This window comes from Cryptotermes secundus, unplaced genomic scaffold (assembly GCF_002891405.2).
Source record: "Cryptotermes secundus unplaced genomic scaffold, Csec_1.0 scaffold330, whole genome shotgun sequence".
In the NCBI taxonomy this organism is placed as follows: Eukaryota; Metazoa; Arthropoda; class Insecta; order Blattodea; family Kalotermitidae; genus Cryptotermes; species Cryptotermes secundus.
In genome coordinates, this window is record NW_019734317.1 from 1504946 (window position 1) to 1521156 (window position 16211).

Below are 16211 nucleotides of genomic sequence, written 5' to 3' on the forward strand. Positions count from 1 at the left end.
TTACGACATAACTAGTGGAGGCGAGGAAGGATACCTCCACGGCCCCTACATGCGGAGTTACAGTGGTGACAGAGGCGGGCTGACTCCACGCCCCCCTGTACCACGGCATTACAGCGGCGGCAGCAGCGGGAGGGATACCTCCATGTCCCCCCTGCGCCGCTAGGACATTACAGTGGTGGCAGCGGTGGGATACCTCCACGCCCCCCTGCCACCAGGACGTTACACCTTTCATCCGGACATCCTATACAGGAGTCTTTGTCTCTATACAGCTTAGGGTCTCGCGAAGTTCTAATCCGGCCGTGATTATAAGTATAAAAAGAATCTGAAAAAAAAACAACCTTCTGAGATGTGACGCCGTATATTCTGGTTGAATTTGGCGAACGTTTCGGAGAAATTATTGCCTCCGTTGTTGCATATGTGGATGTGGAGGTGGGTGCACTGTCGTACTTGTGTGATGGTCATTTATATTCCGTTGTTATAGAGTACAGCAGGAAGGCATTTTAAATATTCTTCCTAAACTGTGGGCAGGCTCCCAGCGCGGGAATAAACAAATTACTGTGAGGTCTCTTCTGACCCCCTCACCACATGTGAGGACAGACCACGACTGTTTGTCATAAGCTGGCGAACCATGAAGGATTCGAACGTGAAGGTCTGACGGGCAGAGTTCACGTCATAGCTTAAGAAAGAAAATGGCAGACATCAACTGCGAGAGAGCCAGGAGTTGTTTGCTTACTTGCTCGTACATCCGAACCAAGTGAAAATAATACTGTAGGGTTAACACATTTTATTGGTAAAGCGATTTTAGGGCACACGGTTTCTTTCAACTGTCAAGAACATGCGACTTCGGTAATCTTCGCATGTGTTGACATAGCCACTGCCGGTTGTTCGGGAATCTTCGGGTATTCATACGTCAATTCTTGAACGTCAATACTCAAGCGTTCTGTTTGTTCCATGAGCTCGAAACCCACAAGATTTACGGGAAAAATGCTTCTGGATATAAAATGTTTTACGTTTTTCGCTACAACTTCTGTTCAGAACAGTTTTCGCTCCGATAAATATTTACATTCCGGTCTTGGTCGCTATTAACAAAATCTGGAATGTGTTCACAGATGTTACTGAACTACCCAGTATGAAATTTCATGACTATCCGTTCCGTGACTCTCGCGTAGTTCAATTCGTACAGGCGGACGGATGGAACGAATTTAACAGGCACCCAGCAGAGTTGCGAACGAGCCTGATAACTATCAAGTACTGGAAAGCATGTCTGAAAAATCTAATTTCGAAGCTGCTTAATCACTATAAACTGAAGGCAAAAGATGCCAGGCATAGCCGAAAACCCGTTGAAACGAATAGGTTTCTTGTAAATGAAACAGATTCATAGCTGGTGATGATCACTTTCGGAAGACAGATTTAAAAGCTTCAGGGGAAAATAAACTGTTTACCAGATGCACACTGTCAGGCTTCAGCTGCAATCCTCCCTATGTGCTTCCTGTTATGCTTTAATTATACATTCGTAGCTTCCTGAGTCACGGTTCCGTATCGATAACCTTACTGGCGGCCATTGTACAAACAGAGAGCTAAGGGTAAACGACATAGAGTACTAGGCAGTACCTGGAGGCTGGAGAGAACTGCAGAAAAGAGGCGCTTCGTATTTTCTACTCTTCGCAAAATATCAATAGGGTGATCAAATCAAGGAGTATGAGATGGGTGCAACAAGATACACGTACACAAAACGTATACAAAACTATGCGGTCTACACAACAATATTCTGTATTTAAAACAAAGTAGATACTATAGTAAAAAAAAAAAAAGTAAAACTATCCCTGTAACAGGCCGTGAAGGCCCGTAGAGTTTTGAAACGTTGAGGGTCCCACAGTATCTGGACAATCTGATCAAAGATGGCGGTAAGGTGGACACTATCGTATCAACATTTTGCTATTATTGACACAACATGTTTCGACCATTATACTGGGCCATCACCAGGCGTACAATGATATCAGAGTCAGTTGCTGAATTGCATCTAACAAATTGCATCTAATTCTTCGATACGGATCCTTATTGTGCACTTGAGTGTTTACAAATGCCTCAGTATGACCCAGTATAAGGGTCGAAATATGTTGCGTCAATAAAAGTCAAATATTGATACGATAGTGTCTACTTTGTTTTAAATACAGAATATTGTTGTGTAGACTGCATACTTTTGTATGCATTTTGTGTGCCCTGTTTATGACACACAACAGGATGCATACTATTAAGAATGTTGCACGTTTCGGGGGCGGGGGGTGATAATGCATACAAAATATTATTAGGAGAAACTTGTTCCGCATTCGGGAGGTGCAGTTATCCTGGAGTGTTTCGTGTTTCCCTCAGTCCCTCCGGACAAGTGATAGTACAGTACCTTAAAACAGGCCACGGCTCCTTTTTCCCCACACTCTTTCCAAGTAATTACTCATGTCATTTCAACATCTGATGCTATATGAACAACGGTGTTCGGAAAGCGCCAATCAAGAAACCAGTAAGCATAAGTATGAGGCCCCCTTGCGAATATGTGCCACTCCAGTTATACACGTACTTTGCAAACCAATTCGAGAAATTTGAAAATGATTAATATTTTCTCGAGTCACAGAAAGGAATCCCATCAGTTGAAGATCCTTGTGTAACGAACATGAACCAAATAATAATTTCAAAACATAAAGAAAGTAGCGGTTGTACCACTCAGCAAAGCATTGCTAATTACTTTAGCAAGAACCTGAAGATTAAGACAATGAGGTGTATTTATACAAAAAATACCTTTTGTTCTTTAGCACAAAAGTGTTGCTGTCATTTGTCTTTCAGTTATTGCTTCTTCATCACTCTTTTCCTGTCGTTCTTCTCCTGTTATCCTGTTATCTCAACCTTCTCTGGTTTACGGACTAGTAAAACAGCAGTGGACTTTCAGAGGATCGGTACCCTATCTGTCTCACACTGTACAGTACGCATAACAAACTACAAACGTACATTTATTTACGAAATAAAATTAACCCTTGTTTCAGTAAGATTAAAGAAACGCCATGAATATTCGAAATTAAAGATTATGCTCGAGGACATATAAACAAATAAATATATGTTAGTAGACATAGCCTTCTTCCAAGGATCTTAGAATACCTAGTTCCACTAACTAACAACACTTGCCCATTCTTTCACAACACCTCTTGTAACTTCATTTCTTGAAACTTGAAAGTTAAATGCACTACAAGAAACAAGCACTGAATTATTCTTACCTAACTACAAGCTATAGAAAATAAAGAATGCTGTATCACTCTTCTTTTCCCTTATTTCCCTCTGGCGAGCGGCGTGGTGGCCGTTTTGTGCATTAAACGATTACCAAGCGGCCAAACAGTCGTGAATAGCTCGCTTTATGCATTACAAAACAGAATATGGTGTCCTAGCAATCACGGAATAACAGAAAGACGATAAAAAACTGGGGAGACAGAAGATGTTATAGATTATTTCACCTTTCAGCCTTTCTTTAAACAGGTTCTGGATGCAATAAAAAGTAGAAACTCGTACAAATTATGACTTCACTGAAGTTCTAGATTAACTGTTAAATCTTCAAGGACTGTCGTGATTGGATACATGTACACAATGTTGGCACCCTATAGAAACTGAATGCAGTATGACAAGATGGAGCTGGCTATTCAATTTCAAACATAACGGGCCCATCGACGGGTCGCATTACATTTTTTTTTCTAATACACCGATGTTAATCCTCTTCCCCATACCCCTTCATGGCGTAGTACTTAATTAGTTAGGCGCAGGGACAACTTTACCTTTAACCGACATAAATATTTGTCCTGCAATGACCATATCTATGTACCACAAGCACGCAATCAATAGCTGTGCCCATAAGATTAAAAAACAAACATTTAAATTAACATATTATGTTACGAACATAACTTTCAAAGTTCGGTGCATATGCTTCTGACATAAACAGAATTGTTTTCTGTGTTTGCACTTTGGATGAAAATTCTACGCTTATCTCGGTAGCAGAAAGCTGACGTGGGAAAGAGGGCCATCCCTCAGTGCACGACGATACTGTGACATATGGGCCGTTTCTATAGCAATAGAGGGATGTCCGTAAACATTCTCAAGGCACCGAATACAGGCAACATTAGAAACTGCAGTTTCTATGCGACGGCCGGTAAACACCCCCCTTAAGAACGTGATAATAATATAGAGGAAACTGGGATTTCTATGCGGCCTGCGCCAAGCAAACGCACGAAACAATAGAAGTCTACTGTCAGGCAACACGCATTCTTAACAAAAGAAGACGATGTTTTCCGTGGGGGCCGTGCAGAGGAGTTATCTTGAAGAAAATCGGCGCTACGAGTCAGTCAGCTCTCGGTAGGAGACAGTCACGGGAAGTTCGTAGTAGAAGAAGAATTAGAAGTCGGCCTGTGAAGGCTTAATGCGTGCTCTGAATGTTTTATGTATGCTGTAGTGCAGTGATATTTGGAGTGTGACAGTTACAGTTCCTGTGTTAAAATCCGCTGCCAGGAAACGGAGGGAAAACTTTGCTGAGGAATAACCACAGTTTAGATCTCTTAGCTAGCAACGACTAGTATAAGCAGATACAGAAGACTTTATTCGTGTGTTATAATTGCAGTAACCTTGGAAGTGCTATCATTAATTGTAGTTACGACCTGTCAGTGGTCAATAAATCCAATTACCAATCCGAACCCCCTCTTTTGTCACTGATACGAGTACATCATGGTTGAGAAAGTAGTCTTACGTTGAGTCTTCCAAACATGAAACACATCTTCAAATCGAAGTCCATCAAGTCTAGGTAGTAGTATAATAGCGTAGTTTAACGCTTGCCATAGTGTATCGATAGGCTTATTTTATACGATAATACAGTCATACTAATTCCATATTTTTCTCTCATTCATTGGGTGTCGTGTGAAACCAAATGCAACATTACCCTGAATATTTCAAGATCCGTCATCTTATTTGATATGATTCGCAACTTCTGTTAAAAAGGAGGAAAATATTAATATACACTCAAGTGCCAAAAGTCATGGAATAGCAGTATGTAAATTTATTTTTAAGTGGCGCCACCGTCCTTTGACGGCTTGGGAATGCCCAGAGCAGTATCAGTTGTGAGGTGTTCTCTCGCGAGTCAGGTTGAACACCGGCCAGTCTGCTTATGGCAAGCCGACGTGAATTATCGGAGTTTGGACGGGGCATGATAGCGGGTGCCAGGCGGATGGGACATTCCATTTCCGAAGTTGTGCAGTCATTCAACATTCCTCGATCCACGGTGTCACGTGTGTACCGGGAATACCTTGTGGAAGGCATTTCCACCGGCCGTGGACAGCGCAGTGGCCGACCACGGGTGCTTAATCATCGTTAATAGTGCCGTCTAGCTAGAATTGTCCGTGGTAACAGACAAGCGACACTGGCTGAAATCACATCCACATTCAATGCAGGAGGTACCAGATGCATATCCAGCAGGTCAGTGCAGCGTTCTTTAGCTTCTATGGGATATGCGAGCAGAAGACCGACCAGAGTGCCTCTGCTAACACCACGACACCGGACACAGCACCTCACCTGGGCTTGTGACGTCGATAATTGGACCCTGGAGGATTGACAACATGTGCTGTGGTCCGATGAGTCACGGTACCAGTTGTTTCGGGCGGATGGTAGGGTTCGGGTGTGGCGCAAACCCCATGAGGCTATGGACCCCAGTTGTCAACAAGGCACCGTGCAGGCTGATGGTGGTTCCATACTGGTGTGGGGTGTGTTCACGTGGCATGAGTTGGATCCGCTCGTCCACCTAAATACGTCATTGACCGGTGACCGCTACCTTACACTTCTTGGTGACCATTTGCAGCCCTTCATGGACTTCATGTACTCCCACAACGATGGGATATTCCAGCAGGACAATGCACCATGTTATCGGGCCGGAGTTGTCCAGAATTGGTTCGAGGAGCATTCTGGAGAGTTCCGACGAATGGTGTGGCCACCACGTTCGCCCGACATGAACCCAATCGAGCATTTATGGGACGTGGTGGAGAGGTCCATTCGCACCCAAAATCCTACACCTACAAATACCAGTGAGTTGTGAGCGGCTATCCAGACGGCATGGCTCAACATCTCTCCAGAGGTCTTCCGTCCACTTGTGGAATCGATGCCACGTCGAGTTGCTGCACTTCGCCGGGCTAAAGCGGGTCCTACACGATACTAGGTACCTATCCCATGACTTTTGGCACTTCAGTGTATATTCTGGCGTATATACCAGTGGCTAAGCGGTGACTCTGTAAACAGCGGCCGTTGCTATGTAACTCTAGCAGCACATGCGTGCGTGGTGACATCACGCAACAATAGACGAGGTGTTGGACCCGGCTTTCTCTGAGGGTGCGCTCCGAGGCAATATGACGTGACCGAGTCCAGTTGGAATCGGTTGGACCCGTGTAGAGGCGGGGTCGAATAACTCTACCGTGACCATGCGAGTCGTAGGAGGCGACCAAAATGGAAGTCTCAAATCTGAGCACTAAAAATGGTCGCGAGTCCCAAAGGGACTCAGACCCGAAAAAGACTACGCTGGCAAGGTCCAGCAGCATATACGAAAGACAGACCTCAGCACTAAATGGAGCACTAACTTCGCCGACAAGCGGCGGTCTTTCGGTCGGTATAGTTGGCCTACAGACTAAAACCACGAAGTTTGATTTTTACTAAATGAAAGAGAGTGAGCAGCTTCACGCTCCGACAACTTTGCCCCCAGGGAAAGAGTGCCGGTACCCATTGGATAGTTGGCTGGGTGGGCCCCAGAACAGGTCTAGATGTTGTGGAGAAGAGAAATATCTCTTACATCTACCGGGAATCGAATCCCGGCCGTCCATCCCGTAGACCATCGTTATATCGACTCAGCTATCCCAGCTCTCCGTTTAAGCGTATGTCTCAAAACTCTCGTCTCTGTTGTTTCCACTCTTTTTCTATATCTGTCGCCCCACGTTCACGTCTCACAATAGTATTTCATCGCTGTCTTGATTAACATACATGCTGTATAAATCAAATGTTTATTTCTTTACGGATATATCTTATGCATTCCACTTTATACGCAGGAATATGTTTTAATGACTTTTGCCTTCTGCGTTATACACACGTTTCTTATTCGATACATTCTTATGTAAATCCTCATTCAGTTCCTTTTGAAGGCTATCAGTTTAGTTTCATAACAGAACCTTTCATGTCAGACTGTTATATTATTTTTCTAAGTAGTAAACAAACATATCCTCTTCTAGTCACCTTCTGCATAGACTAAATGTTATCTTTTCTTGAGGATAGTATTCCCTTAATAGAGTGCATGGGCAGGGATAGCTCAGTCAGTAAAGCGGCTTGATTATATTCAGCAGGAGCGGTGTTCAATCCACAGATGGGGCAGTTTTACGTGTCTTCCCCAGTGCGTTCAGACCAGCTCTGGATCCAGAAAGAAATGAATCTCGTCTTTTTTTTTTTTTTTTAGAATGCGCCACTCTGAATGTCCCACAAACTTAAGTTACAATACTTGGCTGACTATTCGGAAATACAAACTTGCATATAATTCCTTGGCATTAAAGAAACCTTGACACGTCTTTCGCCTTTTATTTAGAAATTCGCACTATTTTCGGTTTCGGAGTCTTAGCTTTTAAACTGGAGTATCATGCGTTTTGTTTCTGGGTAATACTGGAAGGCCCACTATCATCACCAGTCACTGTCCTTTTCCGTTACTAGGAAGACCACATTCGTCCAATATAATCGTCCAGAAACTTCTGCAAATTTTCCTTCTCAATTTTTTTGCCAAATAAACACTACGCTAGTAAAGCAGTTCCTGCAATCACAAATCAAATTGCATTCCACTGACAACGCCTCTTTGTCACTAAAGTGCTGAAGGTAAAAAAAGGCCGTAGAGGCCCATAGGAATGTGAGACGTCAAGGCTCCTACATTTTTACCCAACCGGCTCACAGATGGCGGTCAGGTTGTCAGCTTTACGCGCCGGCCGCCCTTTACCCCCAGGAAGATTACTGGTACTCTTTTCTTTTAGAGGCTGAGTCGACTCCAGCGCCACAGTTCGGCTGGAAGGATTAGGTCAACTGAAAAATTCAATCATCTCATCGGGAGTCGAACTCGCGACCTTCCGACTAGTAGTATAGTGCCTCAACCAACTACGCTACCGCGTATCCGTCGAAAATTCTGAAATATACTGTATGGTCATATTAAGCAACACGCACCAAATCACCTGTATACTTACTGCCTCTTGCTGCACAATAAGTACACTTAATTATCAGAAAATATTCGTTACAATCCCTTTGCTGAACTTACTGTTGTGAGCTGGTTGAATTTTCCAGTTTATAGGTACAAAGAATAATTTCGTATGCAGTGCTCAGTTTTAAATATTTTTGTGAATAAATTATATTTTCAGACAATTGATAATTGCTAACAGTAAGGAAAAAGACAAGGCCGCATTCCTCTTTTAACAGCCTAATTAGACGGGTATTGTTTTCTGTTGATGTTTTTACTTTCAACCGCCCGCCAAACCCAGACACATTTGGACGTGACCAATGGGACGTGAGAAGGGGAGAGGGGATGCCATGATGTGTTCTACTGACAGAATAACCTACTAGTCCCTGCCATTATTAGCGACTGATTAGCACTTGAAATCTCTGTGCCGTTGCAAAAAAAAAATCACATACGAATACAATGTCAAATAGCAGCAGACTCTGCAACCACAAACTGGAGAAAAGATATGTTACATATCCAAGAAATAGCATGCTAAAATGAAACTGGAGGACCTCGTTCTTCCGACACATCAGTAAACGTCTGCCTGACTGCACGGCATAACATACAGACAACAGTAATCCTCGTAGGCAAGCCGTGAAAAACTAAAATCTTACAAAATGCTTACATGTTTGTCTGCATCAAATGCAAAGTCAATCTGCCATTTCTGTCAGCTGCATAAAGGCAAGAAAGGAACTCATATAGGAGTATTCATGTCTGTTCGTCCATCCGGCCGTCCGGATGTTTCAACTAGGAAACCTCTGGACGGATTTTAACAAAATCTGATAGGGACCTATGAACGACATATCACTGGATGCTACTTCAAATTCCTACTTTCTAATTTCGTACAGTCAGTAACAGCACCGTGGCAGATGCTTGAATTTCTGAGGTGGGAAAGACACTGGGTCAACTAATGAAACGAGATACCCATGATAACCGATCGTAACCATGGTAACTACAGGCATACAGTAATAAAAGGAAACGTGATAAAGATAGTAACTATTGAAATGGTAGAAGCCACAGTGACTACTCACGGATTTTTGAACGTCAGTAAACATACATACATAGCCTACACTCGGATGTGAGTTCAAAATGCCAGGGCGCATGCCAGATTAGTCAAGAGGTTTGTCAGACAGACGTCGTTAAGAAAGAGTTCAATGCGTGAACTGTTATAATCAGCTGTAATTGTACAGAAGTGCCAATAAAACCCATCATAAAACTCAGAACCCATTATTATTCGTCAAACAGCCCCTTGTGTGTGACAGTACTAATGTGTCAATGCGTACATATACATACAGCCTACCCTTAAACGAATTATGCATTATTCTTCTCTGCCTTCACGGAATGTACACTGTACTTACACCACTAACGTCACTTCTTTTGGCGAGGCACGGTGCACGGATAATACAAATAACGTAAAAGGTAAAGGTAAAGTTGTTCCTGTGCTTAACTAATTAAGCACTACGCCATGAAGACGCATTGAGGAGTAGGTGTACAGATCCACATTTTCTTGACCTCGGCACTAGATGGAGATGAGTGGTCAGCTTCACACACTGGCCGCTTTACTCCCGGGGAAAGAGCCCGCGGTACCCATTGGATAGGAGGCTGGGTGGGCACCAGAGCCAGTCTTGACGACATAGAGAAAATTCTTGACCCTACCGGGCCTCGAACTCCGAACCATCGATCGTCCAGCTCGTTACTAAACACTACGGAAAAAGCTACGAGGCGTACTGAACACTACGGAAAAAAAGCACCACACGAAAATTTTCGATTAATATTCGTAATAACGTGTTGTTAAATGTTCGATCGCCAATATGGAGGGACGACTGCAATCCTCTGGAATGCTAAGTTCGGTAACTTAACAGCGACTGCGTTATTGTTACATCACAATGGCCGATGAGGAGTCGAGATCGTGAACATATCATGTTCTCGTACCTGCGCATTCCACGCTCTCTAAGTCAGACGTACAGGAGTAGAGCAGACACGCGGAGACTGGTGGTCAATGAACCCGCAACCTTGACCGCAGCGAAACAAGTCCTCACTTAAACTTTATTAGGCACTACAATCACACGTGAGCTGCCTGCGTGTCATGTACATCGGGGTGTGCCACAGATCGCGTTCATGACGTTTATGAGTGGACAGGACAACGTAAATCCAAGCACTGGAGTCCATCTTGTGACACTGATAATCACTTAGCACTTTACGACATTTCTCCACTTTTAACGGAACTAGAAGGTTCAGTGCCATGTTCACAAGAGCCGCCATTGGTCCCTAATCCTGAACCAGGTGAATCCAAACCATACTTTACTTTTTCTACGTTTCGCCTTAATATTAAGTTCCCAATTTAAACTCCTCTTAGAAGACGTAACCAGCTCTGTTTCTCACGTGTCTCAATTCATAATTTTTACCTATTTCGGAGACAAATCTTTTATACAGTCACGGATTTTCAATAGGGCATAAACCTTGATAAACTCCTAAACCCAACCAAACAAGTTAGAATTAACAATGCCTTTCTAGCGCTAAAAGGACCGCCTCTGTGGTCTAGTGGTCAGAGTTCCTGGCTACAGATCCAAAGGTCCGGGTTCGATCCCCGGCGCTACCAGATTTTCTGAGAAGTAGTGGGTCTGGAACGGGGTCTACTCAGCCTCATGAGGATAACTGAGGAGCTATTTCAAGGAAACAGTGGCTTCCGACTAGAAAGCCGAAATTAAGGGACGTCGGGATCCGTTGCGCTGACCATGCGACCTCTATCGGCTAAAGTTGGCACTAACCTCGCCAACAAGTGGCGGTCGCTCGGGCGGTATAGTTCGCTTGCGGACTAAAGCCACGGGGTTTGTTATTACTTCATTTTCTTTCAAATGATTTAACTCAGGAGGTTGAAAGTCAGAGCAGGCGTGTACTCTCATTTGAAGCACTTCTAACACTAATCATGAGCTCTTATTTGAAACACATTTAACATTCACATACCAAGACTCTCAGATACATTCTGAACGCACATTGGAGCATAAACAACAGAATCCAGGATCCATGAAGATCTACAAATGAACACAGTGCTCAATAAAATAAAACTGCGGAATACCAAATACTTATGAAAATTAAAAACAACACTAATGCACTAACAGAGTGAACCTACTAGACAATGGCGAAACTATACACAGACTGAAAAGATACACCGTCCTAACTCTACCAGACAGACCTGAGTAAAACCCCAATACAAGAATTAAAATGATACCTAAATGAACAAAAGCCGGTCACGGTAGCCGAGCGGTCTAAGGCATGTACTGTCTTCGCTCGCTTGGAAATCTGGATCGTGGGTTCGAATCCCACTCAGGGCATGAATGTTTAGCTTGTGTGTGCGTGCGTTTTTCTGTGTTTGTGTACAGGTAGAGGCCTTGCGACGAGCTGATCACCCGCCCAAGGAGTCCTACCGAATGTGTAAGATCTAGAAAATCCGAAGTGAACGGAGAAGTTCATGAAGGTAGGCCTAGGCCCACTGGGGCTGTAGTGCCAAGGAAAAAAAAGTAAGGGCCGCCAATATTACTTTACGGTAAACAGACCGACCGATGACTCTTTCGTGTCTGTATGACAAGTACTACCCTTGGGATTTTCTATGCATGCTATTTGTATGAAATCACAGATGACTCTATAGGTGGAATTCTGAAAATGTATGTCATTAAGACCATTTCTGTTGCCTAAAACTTGGGCAACACTAATGTTTATTAATACTGGAAATATACGAACCTAAGAAGTATTAAGTCTCACAATTGCGATATTCGTAAATGCGAATAATAAAAAATCTACAGAAATAATGAACCTCATAATAGAGCGTAGGGGAAAACTGCATACTGGCGAGCTTCATAATTTCTAGTCTTAATAGATATTATTCCGGACAAAGAGGAAGAGTTAAGCGGAGCGTGTAACACGCATGAGGGATACCATAAATCTACACAGAATTTTGGTGAAAAAATATAAACGAGGGTAACCACTGGCGATAACTAGGCGTATGTGTACGAATAATATTAAAATGTATTTTACGGAAACAATATGTTAAAAACGTGAAGCTGAATCATCTGGCTCAGGGGAGGGTTCAGTGGCGCATCCTATGAACGCTCAAATTAATCTTTAAGATCCAGAATTCGGGTAACTTCTTGACTAGCTGAGTGACTGTCACTCTGAACTCTGCTTCATGGAGAGAGTTATTTTTAAGCTTTCAAGTTCCTTGCTCCTCATTACTTGGTCCGACAGGAGACATGAAGCTTTCCCTTTCGCCTCCTTTCTGAATCACTGAGTTTTGCACAGCATCGCCAGGTCTTTAATTGCCTTGCAGCGAAATAACGAAGCTAACAAGAGAAAATTAACATCTAGCACGTCCCCGTATTAGCTGCCGATGTCCCACATCCGACTGTTTGATCATCGCATCATTGCACGTAAGAAACTGCTACCTCAAAATGCGGACACCGAGTAGAAAGTACTGACGGCACCTTGAAAGGCCACTGACGGAAGTCAAGGTCTTGTGGGATCGTCAAAGGTTCGCAATCAGTCTGGTGGAACGAACAGACCCCTAGAATTTTTTTTCAGACTTGGTGTGTGTCAATTATAATCTTTATTTAGTACCGATCGGACAGGCTGGTCTAGAGGTTAACGCCCTAGACTTGCATTCGGGAAGTGCTCGGTTAAGATCTAGGTCGGGACATCAGTTCCCTCATCAAGGCCTAGGAGGTCCGAGCGGCATTTTCCCTTGCTACACGTGCCCCACCCATCTCAACCTCCTTCATCTGATAACCCTGAAAACATCTGGTAAGAAGTTCAAATTTTGAAACTCTTCTTTTTGTAATATCCTCAATTCTCCTCCTACTTCCTCTCTCTCAGTTCCAAAATATTCTCCTAAGTACTCGTTTTCAAAACCCTCAATGTATGTTCTTCCCTCAGGGTAAGAAACCAAGTTTAACATCCACAGTAACAACAGCTTAAATTCGAGTTTAAGTTTCAATTTTAAGCTTTACATTTTTTGATAAAAGGCAGAAAGATTTTTTAACTAAATTGTAGCAAGCATTTCTCGAATTTAATTTGCTCCTCCTTTCTTCGCGAATGTGGCTTTCAGCTGTTACTGCCATTTCTAAATATCTTGACTTTCACCACACTTTTGAAAGATTTTATTATCTATCTTCATATTATGATTTCGTCGATGATGTGACATGACTATGCTCAGTTTCCCATCATAGAAAAGCATTTGTTAATGTTGACTGATAATGAAATATTTCTGTTTTAGTGCGCTACATGAACAAAGAGTGGTTCTTAAAGCAAACATAGCGGAAAGGCCATATTAACTAGCCCAGTCCCTTATCTTATCGCTCAAATCACTCTACAGATATAAATAAAAATATTTATATATGAGAGGATAATATTAAAATAATCTTGAGGACTCAGGCCTCAAGGGCGTGAACTGAATTCAACTGGCTCTTGACCCGAGTCAAATGACGGACGCTTGGGATGACAACAAATCTTCGGGTTCCACCTAAAGCAGGGAATTTCTTAACCAGCTGAGTATCAGCTTCTCAAGAAAGTTTAGATTACGCCTGTCAACTGTTGGACATAAGGTCAATTGCCTTGTACAAAAGATTTTCTCTTGTTAATTATACCTGTCTATAATATTACTTTATCTGCAAAGTCGCACACAGTGCCATTTGTATGTTAGACTTGAAGTTCTCGCGGTAGTAACTGTATCTTATAGGATCTGATGCCGTATTGTCTTGTAGACATTTACCAACCAACAAACCTGCTCCCTCCATCTTCAGGTAAAAAAGCCGTGAGCAAAAATTTCAGTAATAGTACAAAGAAGGGTTGACACAGACTGGGGCTGAAAGGGGATCAACTGGAGCTCACTCCCACTGGGGAAACGTCCACCACGCTATAAGGCATCACATCCCAGAATACAATAACCAATATATTTGAAATCTCACAACAGTACTTCATTTTTATTCCATAGACAAGCCACACGAAAAGTACGACCTTCTGGGTTCTAACAACGTATAGTCCGAGGGGGTCAACTGACGTTTCAGATGAACCTATGGCTTCTATCTTCTGATATCTTGCTTCAACCCTGAAGATTTGGAAGATACGTTCCTCCGAAACGTCGGTGGACGTTTACCAGACTACCCGACTCTACAGCCTGGAAGACTGTACTCTTCATAGTCATCGTTGTGAGAACCTCAAATCCGAAATAGTCATGTACTGTTGTTCACTCACAAATGCAAAGAAGTACAGTACAGGAAATGCGAGAATGTTCTGTTCACAAGAGAGCACCAGTAAACATAACCGAACAGCATTATACTGTGACAATATGAAAACATAACTTCAGGTGTCCCTTGGAATTCAACGTAATACTATGAAGCTGGTTAAGTATATAAACAAAAGCATAAACAGAAATATCCAGTCAAATGTGAACATATGCTGCATAGAAAAAGGCCACACAAGTTAACTCCGCTTTACAAGGAGCTCTGATCCCCAGGATCATCTGTCAACAACGTCAGGCATAGGAAAAATGCGGCCCATAAAACAATTTAATCCGGTGGCGGCAACATTAATAACACAGCATTTCGTTTTCCTTCCTCAGACTTTGCACACGGAAACAAATGAAACTGAAAAAATAACTATGTATAAATAAAAAAATCATCTTCTTGTGAATCTGCAAAGAAAATCCTCAACTTTTACGGTAACCACAGTTCATTGCCATGTTCACAAGAAGGTAATTCTGGAAGAACCATCCGAGCCACTCCACACCCTCCATCAAATTTTATTTAATATAAATTTGAATATTATCATCTAATTTAGCCGTAGCCCCCCCCCAGATTGACCCTTTCAGCATTTCCGACTCCAATTCTGTAAGCATTTTTCAAATCTCCCATGCGTGCTACATCTCCCGATCATCGCGTCCTCCTTGATATGTCCGCCTTCAATGGCTGAGGCACCTCCTCATTATGTACTTTTCTCCATCCTCTTGTTATTTCATTTTCGAGTCAAAATTTTCTCAGCAACTCGTTCCCAACACGCCTTTTCCACAAGGCTGAGAGACTAACGTAGTGAGCTCATTTCATCATGTCAATTCCAACTTGGAACTTCGGTCTCAATTGTCAGAAGCTACAGGACGTAACTGAACTGGAACCAGAACAACTGTTCTACGAATGCAAGCAGTAGGAAACCAGCCACCTCATCGTAAGAATACACGTTACGACAAGTTGCCTATTTCGTAAAAATCCAAGTGCTTGTTTCTAAAATGTTTACATTCGCATGGATTTTGTTCATTAGCTTATTCATCCAGTCGTGAGACACCTAATACCATGATTACAGTTACCACGCAACACCTGACTACGCTGAAGAAGTAAAGTAATCTAAGAACACAATTATATCGGGGAAAATAACTTGTAGATATGTAAAAATTCAAACATTTACTCACGTTCGTGTTCAAGGTCAGAGTTGATAAGTTGTAGGTACAAAATCCATAGATTCGATAACTTTCTACACTGTTTCAAAACCACATCACTTCCCTATGTCCCCGGCACCTGTGGCAAGCGACACGCCGAAGTTGCCTGTCAAGGTACAGTTATTTTTTCTGTGTGCGTACACTGCCGCCGGTCAAAGAATGAGCTGTGACTCTTGCCAGACATCTAGTGGCCATTAGCTGAACAACAAGTGCACAATTTCTTTCCAATAGGTGTTTGAAAGGTTTCTCGACTCAGTTTTCATATTCCTTCAATAGAGGTCTCTCATTGTCGAAAACAGTGCTGATTGCGGTGTAACTGGCGTAACTGGTGGGCAGGGAATGAGCTCGGCGTAATCACAAAGCAGTCAGTGCGCACAAAATGTGGATATTGTTGTCGTAAGGAAAAGGGTAAACCTATCCCTAAACTGGGGAATT

The 16211-nt window shown here is 42.8% G+C and overlaps 1 protein-coding gene across 1 annotated transcript in view; it reads right to left on the reverse strand.

The window, feature by feature from the left end:
* LOC111868553 (myosin-VIIa) overlaps nucleotides 1-15890 on the reverse strand; it is a 109994-nt gene extending 94104 nt beyond the window's left edge. The window contains exon 1 of the mRNA XM_023859298.2: nucleotides 15750-15890. The gene's annotated coding sequence lies outside the window, so the exon portion shown is untranslated. The remainder of the gene's footprint in view (nucleotides 1-15749) is intronic.
* Nucleotides 15891-16211: the final 321 nt, after the last annotated feature.